The following is an 8,614-nucleotide window of genomic DNA, read 5'->3' as shown; positions in this document are numbered from 1 at the left end:
TTGATTCTATTAATTCGCTTTCAGAAGACTGCATCTTTAAGTACGGAAAATAAAGAAAGCAATTTTAAGGCTAGCAGAGAGAAATTTAGTTTTGTATTGTCACCAGTCTCTCTCTCTCAATCTCTCTCTACTTTCTGATATTCTCTCTCTCTCTCTCTCTCTCTCTCTCTCTCTCTCTCTCTCTCTCTCTCTCTCTCTCTCTCTCATTTGATTAGGTATCTATGTGTGCTTTTACTTCTAGCTAATCATGAATATATGTAAAATATCTCTCTCTCTCTCTCTCTCTCTCTCTCTCTCTCTCTCTCTCATTTGATTAGGCTAACTATGTGTGCTCTTAACTCTAGCTAATCATGAATGTATGTATGTATTATGCAGTCTCTCTCTCTCTCTCTCTCTTACCTCTGGCTCCTCCCACTAGCTGCTTCTTCTCCAGCTTATGAAAATACTTTAACGGCAATTTGTCACTCGAAAGAAAGTAAGTTTTAACACTTGGGCCTTCCCAGGGAGAAGCTCAGTAGTGAGGCTGGGGGCGTGTGTGATCAATACTACTAGATTTGGCTGGTCATGTTTCTGACCCCGTCTTCCTTTCACGCATATGGAATACACGCACATACACACACATCCGGTCACGATACGCCTCGGTTTTGGGGAGTGAAATGTTCATGTAGGTCTCGTCGTTGGAAAAATTCATTGTAGCCTTTCTGGAGCGCGTTTTTGAGTCTCTCTCTCTCTCTCTCTCTCTCTCTCTCTCTTGTGTTATCTAGTTAGGAAAATTCCTCGATTTTGGGGAGCGAAATGTTTGTGTGGGTCTCGTCGTATGCAACACTCGTCATAGCGTCTCTCTATCTCTTTCTCTCTCTCGTGTTATCTAGTCAGAAAATTCTTATGAAGTTGCTGTTCCCTTTTGCTGAAAACTAATTATATTAGCTAATAATGTATTTAGGGGGTCGAGAACAACGGTAGCTGTGATGCCGGTTTGCAGCATCTCTCTCTCTCTCTCTCTCTCTTGTAAAGATAAGAGAGAGGAAGAGAGCCCTTTTACATGCCCATAATACAAACATTTCTGCATATACAAACATGATTTATACATGCATTCATGCGCGCACACACGCCACGAATTTAAGGACCTTTTATGTTTAAATAACACCAAAAATCATGTTACCATTCAGAAGAGCTATAAGATCAAACTTAATTAAAGTTTACCGAGATAAACCTCCTAAGTATATATTATCCTCTTACTCGTATTTCAGCAACTATGTCTTTAACAGCTTCTAATCGAAATTTGGGGCCTTAAGAAAATTTCGTAACACCATTTGACTTTCCAAGATTCTTGACCATTAAACGGCTTTGAAGTTTTACTTCTGATAAGCGAATAGACAGAGATAAGACAATTCTCAGTATGAGACAAAGAATCAAGAATGTTCGTGTAACTAGCTTAGAAACAGCGTAAATATTACTGAAACTGCAGGTTTACCTAATACCTCTTTCTGTGTTTCCCATTACCTTCTGTTACTTCTTGCTAAGTAAGACTTGAATTTCAAGTCAATGGCCCCAGTGGGCTTGCTCCATATGAACAGGGTTCACCTTCTGAATAATAATAATAATAATAATAATAATAATAATAATAATAATAATGTACTCAGTCCCTTCTCAAGTGGCTTAAGAGATTCAGTCTGGTTCCAGTTTCAGAAATTAAAGCAAAACGAAAAGTTGTTAGACCTTTCCATTCAACACAAACACTCGGCATCCACTGGCATCAAGTTTTCAAATAATCCAACTAACTGGTGTAAAAAATCTGCATTTGCTTTCACCTCGCTCAAAATTCCATCTGAAGAAATCGTGCAGACGGTACGTCGCCTGTGTAGAATGTTTATGAATGAATAGACTTCACGTGTAAGTTTATGAATGAGTCGACATTTACGGCATATTAGGTATTGTAAAGGGGTAAAAACTCGTATTACATACACGGTTATGTATAAGACGTTTAGGCGTATAAATTTAGAAAAAATTGATGTACTGATGCTTTTGTTAGCACACTTTGATGTACGTAATCATAAGTATCTTACGGACTCTTCTGTTGCATAAGGCCAACAGAATATCAGACGTATATAAAGTTGTTTGTTAACATAATATACTTATACATTACTACAATCTGCCTTACCTGTTTGCAAAGGACTAATTCAGTTCTTTATTTTCAAAATGTAATCGGGGAGCAGATATTGGTAGTGATGATCAGCTCAGCGTTGCAAAAGTAAGACTTAAGCTGAAAAGTCAGAAGAAGGGAAAACCTGTTGTTGATAGGTATGATAATGATACACTACACTTAGAAGGGAAGGAGAGGAAAAGGAGGAATTTAGAATAGAATGCAGAAACAGGTTCTTGGTGTTGGAAACATTGGAGGAGGGAGGGAGAAGTGTAGATGAGATATCGGCGGATGTGAATAGACCTTTGCATGAGGCTGCTGGTTGTACGATCAGAAGGAGACTCAGATTGAGGAAAAAGATGTGGATGTCTGAGGAAACATGGGGTATGATCAAAAAGAGAGATGAAGCAAAATTGAGGAGTGAGATGCATTTTGTTAGTGATCAAGATTTTGAATTAGCAAGAACCAAGTACTTGAGTTTGGATTCGGAAGTTAAAAGACTAAGAGAGATAAAAGAAGATCTGTTAATGAAAAGGTTGTGGAAACTGAAAAATTAATTAATAAAAATGATGGTCAGAGTCAAAGGATAGCATATAAAGCAATTGAAGAGCTGATTGGCAGTGCTGGTAAGCATAAAGATATACCAGTCAGGGATATGGAGGGTAATTTATTGACCAAAAATGTTGAAATCAGAAACACATGGAAAGAGCACTTTGAGGCACTTCTTAACAGACCAGTCCCCCCGAAGAGTAATGTTGAATAGGCTGGAGCCAGTGGTTGATGGTATTCTGAGGGATGAACAGCCTGGTTTTAGAAAAGGGCGGGGCTGCAGTGACCAGATCTTCATAGTTAAGCATTTAATGCAGCAAGCAAATGAAATGAAAACCAGCTGAGTCTTTGTTTTGTTTAATTTGAAAAGGCCTTTGATAGTATGTCGAGAAGGACTGTGGGAAAAATCATGAGGCATTATGGAATACTGGAAAAGTTTGTGACGGTTATTATGAACATGCATGAGGGCACATCTTGTAAGTGATGGTTGATGGGTGTTTGAGTGATCCATTTGAAGTCAAGTCTGGTGTGATTCGGGGTGGCACTCTGTCTCCTCTGTTGTTTGTATTGGTCGTGGATTACATTATGAGAAGGGTTAAAAGAGAAACGGATGCAGGTATACTCTGGGGAAAAAATGTGAAACTTCTTGACTTGGATTATGCTGATGATATGGTTTTGATCTGCGAGGGGCCAGAAAAGATGCAGTGTGTGTGTTGGACTGTCTAGTGAGTAAAGGTCGAAAGGTTGGTTTGGTTATTAATGGTGGAAAAACTTAAATCATGAATGTGAATATTGAAAATGCACAGGATTGTCTAATTGAAGGTTTGTTCGCAAAGCAAGTGGATAAGTTTAAATATTTAGGTACTTATTTAGATAAGGATGGTTCTCTGAGCACAGAATTAATGGAAAGATTAAAGAAGGCTCATCAGGCAGTGGGAATGCTTAAAAATATGTAGAATAATAGCAGTTTTTCTGTGCATACAAAAATCAAAATTTATAAGGTAATGGTTAGGAGTATTTTGATTTATGGGCATGAGTCATGTTACAGCACAGTGACTTCGGATAATAAATTCTTAGCATTTGAAAGTAAGGTGCTCAGAAGAATATTAGGAATTAATTGGAGGGATAGGGTATCAAATGACAGAATTAGAGAAGTAACGGGGTTGCAGCCGGTCGATGAGTATGTTAGATTCTCACGCTGGAAGTGGCTAGGCCATGAGTATAGAAGACAGGGAATAGTGCGAGATACACCGGGGTGGGCTGCCCTTGCTAGAAGAGGTAGAGGTAGGCAAAGGAGACGTAGTTGAGGACAATGAGGCGGGAAGCAGGAGACGAGTGTTGGGGAGATCTTGAGGAGTTAGCCCAGGACAGAATGCGGTGGCGTGAGTTTATCAAGGCCTTATGCACCCTCGTGGGTGCCACAGGAAATGATTGATTGATTTTCAAATTCGCCCTCCCATATTTACCACGCCCTAAAATTTCGTAATACTCCGGCCCCCAAAAATTTGGCAATACGTCGCGAAACTAAAATCTGGCAAAACGTGGCCCCCGATAAAATTTCGCAATACATCGTCTTTCCCTTTAAATTTGGTAATACTTCGCCTCCCTAAAATTTGACAATACCTGGCCAACCTAAAATCTGGCAAAATCATGGTCCCGATAAAATTTACCAATACGTCGTCCCCCTAAAATTTGGCAATACACCGCCATCCCCTCTTAAATTTGGCATTACATCGCCCCCTCTTAAATTTGGTAATATTTCGTCCCCCTCCCCACAAAATTTGGAAGTACATCGTACCCCTTTAAATTTGGTAATACTTCGGCGCTCCCCCCTAAAAACTGACAATACATCTCCTTCCCCCTCTTAAATTTGGTAAAACTTCGCCCCACTAAAATTCGGCAATACGTCGCTCCTTCCCCCCCCCCTCCGCCCCAAAGTTACAGGTTCATAATTGCACACAGCGACTGCCCTAAGATTACAAGCTGAGTGGCCTTCGTCGGCCCCAGGTCTGATAGCATTAACGATTAGGAAGTAACGAGGGGGAGGAGGAGGAGGAGGAGGAGGAGGAGGAGGAGGAGGAGGAGGAGGAGGAGGAGGAGGAGGAGGAGGAGGAGGAGGAGGACCCATTTCGTGACTAAGAGCAATGAATGGCAGAAAATAACTTTTGGAAATAAGTTTAAAAAATATCCACCCCCCTTCCCCAAAAGATCATTACAGGCCCCGGAACTCAGTTGGCCTTATTTATACAAGATTCTCCAGAGTTAATTATGACCTTCCTCAGGTGAATAGGTAAACGAACCCAGACAAATTATGATTATGAGGATATCGTGCAATTAGAACTTCAATAGTTCAAGCGATGATGCATTACTATCCTAATACAATTCTCTGTGTGTTTCAATAATTTACAATAATTTAAAAACCTTTTTTATCTATCTATTTAATTCGTTAATTTATTGTTTGTTTTTTAATGTGTGATCTCTTCTTACTGTATTTTCTATTACCTCCTGTTACTTCTTTCCAATGGACACCATATTCTTTGGAAGCTTGAATTGCAGGGCAGTGGCCTCTGTGGGCTTGTTCCTTATGAATAGGGTTCGTCTTCCGAATAATAATAATAATAATAATAATAATAATAATAATAATAATAATAATAATAATAATAATAATAATGTTGAATTTGGGGTTGTTTTTTATCTCTTTTGTATATTTATTTTCCGTACAACGTTCATCGTCATGAAATTAGAAAGTTGCCGAACAAAAGAGGAGTTAACAGTGATAAAATATTATGATTTTATAGTGATATTGCTTTATTTATTAATAATATAAATGTGCAAACTCGAAGAAAACGATTAGCATCTTTGAATTCAACGCTGAAGTAATTATTTGATCTTCGTTTAGTATTTCTTAAATTTATTTCGCAAAATCGTGCTTTCACACCGGGAGTCTGTTTCATGAGAAGGACATTTACTTTTAAAACGCCAAAAACATAATTTACAGAGAAAAATAAGCAAAGAATGTCATATCAAAAAATTCCAGGTGGAAAGTTTTTTTTGTCAGAGTTGCAAAAATTCCTTTCCACCAAAGTTCGAGCCATGAATTTGCTGATGAGGTCACAGGCTTTGAAGCCGACTGAAATGGAAATGTACGATGGGAGATTAAATTCCTCTTTTGCCGTCAAAAGAAATCGTAACCATTCTCCTAATGCTGGGTTTAATATAATAGACTCAATAAAGTGGAATTTCAAATGTGTTTCCCCTCCGACGGCACTGTTGAATTTTACTCGGTTTTGCAAGACAGCGTTTATAAAAGATATGTTGCAGATTAACATGGATCTGGCTCATGCTTAACTAATATATACAACATGAAGGGGGAAATGAGTTTGTCACTACAATGGCCTAAATAACGAGTGACTAATGTTAATAAGAATCTAGAATATATACATTTTGATCTAAGCTGTCTTTGGAATCTGACTCATTTTCTCTGTTTAGGAGCGCATCTGTACAGTAATAATAATAATATAAAGATTTCATGTTGTCTTGGGTTAATTTCTTCTAACGTGTCGACACTTTGGTACTTTCATAAATGACCGCAAGAGCGCATGACGACAAGTTAGAGGAAATAAAAAACCTAAGACAACAGAAATCTTTTTATGTCCTTAGGAAACTTGATATACCAGCTAAATGCTGATGCAAATGCAAAGAAGATTGTAAGTCGAATAGAGAAGATTCTGCACTAACTAAAAGCAATGGAAACAACTAAAATTTTCAAGGTCTCCTCCCTAAGAAGAAGAAGAAGAAGAAGAAGAAGAAGAAGAAGAAGAAGAAGAAGAAGGAAACAGACCCTCTCTTGATTATTTTCAAACTTTTTTTTTAACCCTTTGTGTTTTATGTAAAATACAGAGAGAGAGAGAGAGAGGTACATTCACACTATTGGTGCACTGACCTTTCAGTAAATTCGAGGTCCTCATTATGTTTTCCACGTTAGAGGAAAGCCCATTGTAAAAGCACCACCAAAATGGACCTCTGACGCGGGCTTGTTCAGGTCTCGGAAAGTCCTCTCTGATTTATAAGCGAACTTTTCAATCCGGACAAAAACCTGGTGGAAAAAGGATCTTGATTAGGCCTACTGTAGATACTTGGCTATCAAAGTTCGGACATTTTTAAATTATGATAAAAAAAAACAACTCGATGGTATTTGTAGTAAAAAAGTCTGACTTTTTCACTAATGTAAAAAACTATAAGAAAATACTCTCTCTCTCCCTCTTTCTCTCTCCTAAAACACAAAGGAAACGGTTGAAAAAAAAGCTTAAAAGTAACCAAGAGCTAGTCTCTCTCTCTCTCTCTCTCTCTCAAACACAAAGGGCGCTGGTAAAAAAATTTAAAGTAACCACAAGATATTCTCTGTCTGTCTGTCTCTCTCTCTCGCTCTCTGTCTCTCTTCCCTAAAACACAAAGAAAACGGTTGTAAAATAAAAAGGTTTCAAGTAACCAAGATATCTTTCTCTCTCTCTCTCTTCCCTAAAACACAAAGGGCACTGTTGAAAAAAAAAAAAGAGGCTGAAAGTAACCAAGAGATCTTCTGGTTTCTTTCTCTCAAGAGGACGAAAGGAGGTGCCATAAATATTAACACTTCACTCACTTGGCACTTTCAGGTGCCAAGTCGAAAACCTCTTTTGCGGATTTCGTTTTTCTGTTGTTTTGTTATTGTTGCTTTTGTCTCACTTGGAAACAACGGGGGAAATATAATGGTTGTGATACCTTTATTTTTTCGAATATTTTCACTTTATAAATGTCATGATGATCACTCTTTTTAATATAAGAACAACACACTAGTATGTAAATGTAAATATGCATAACACAAATGTAGGTATAATATATATATATATATATATATATATATATATATATATATATATATATATATATATATATATATATAAATTACATATATTTATATACATATTTATATAGAAATGTATATATATATATATATACATATATAAATACATTTATAATTTATATTTATAAATTATTAAGCCACAAATATCGTTTAATATCCAAACTATACCTCACACATTAGTAGCCCAGATATAAAAATTTCAAAAATTCATGTATGAGACAAAAATTCAAATATTCATATATATATATATATATATATATGTATATATATATATATATATATATATATATATATATATATATATATATACATACATACATATACAGTACATATATCAAGAAGGCAAAGACTAATTCCCGACAGACATACACAAAACATGAGAAACTTCTAATAAGCAGGAAAAAGAACAAAAATTTCAACCCAGGTGTGTAGAAATCTTATACGAACCCAGTATTGTTAAGCCCAGGATATAGGCCTAAGGACGAACTCCCCAAAAGAGTTATGAATGGGCTTTAGGATATAAGGGAGGACGGTCAGGGCTTCCCGAAAATAGATATGTCTGGCCCCATTCTCTCTGTTCTGATAATCATTTACGCTCTGCCTTCTTATCAGCTTTGTTTATTGCTCTCTCTCTCTCTCTCTCTCTCTCTCTCTCTCTCTCTCTCTCTCTCTCTCTCTATTACAAGCATTTTGACGCTCCTATCTAATAAGTCTTGAATATAACATTACAACTTACTACAATCTAGTTATTTTTAAAAGTTACAGTGTTTAACTTCAAGAAATCAAATATTCACTACATCATTCAGATACCCGGCTATTTGCATGAGAGAGAGAGAGAGAGAGAGAGAGAGAGAGAGAGAGAGAGAGAGAGAGAGAGAGAGAGAGAGAGAGAGAGACTGCGCTGATTGAGGAACTGGCATGGCTTAAGAACGCTTCAAGGGCTCTTTGTCAATCAAGAAGGCCATGACTTCGCTCCAACGTCAAGAGAATCCTTTCTCGAAATCAATAGGGACCTCGCCCTA

The sequence above is a fragment of the Macrobrachium rosenbergii genome, chromosome 6 (assembly GCF_040412425.1).
Source record: "Macrobrachium rosenbergii isolate ZJJX-2024 chromosome 6, ASM4041242v1, whole genome shotgun sequence".
Lineage (NCBI taxonomy): Eukaryota > Metazoa > Arthropoda > Malacostraca > Decapoda > Palaemonidae > Macrobrachium > Macrobrachium rosenbergii.
Note: the sequence above shows the minus strand (reverse complement) of the source record.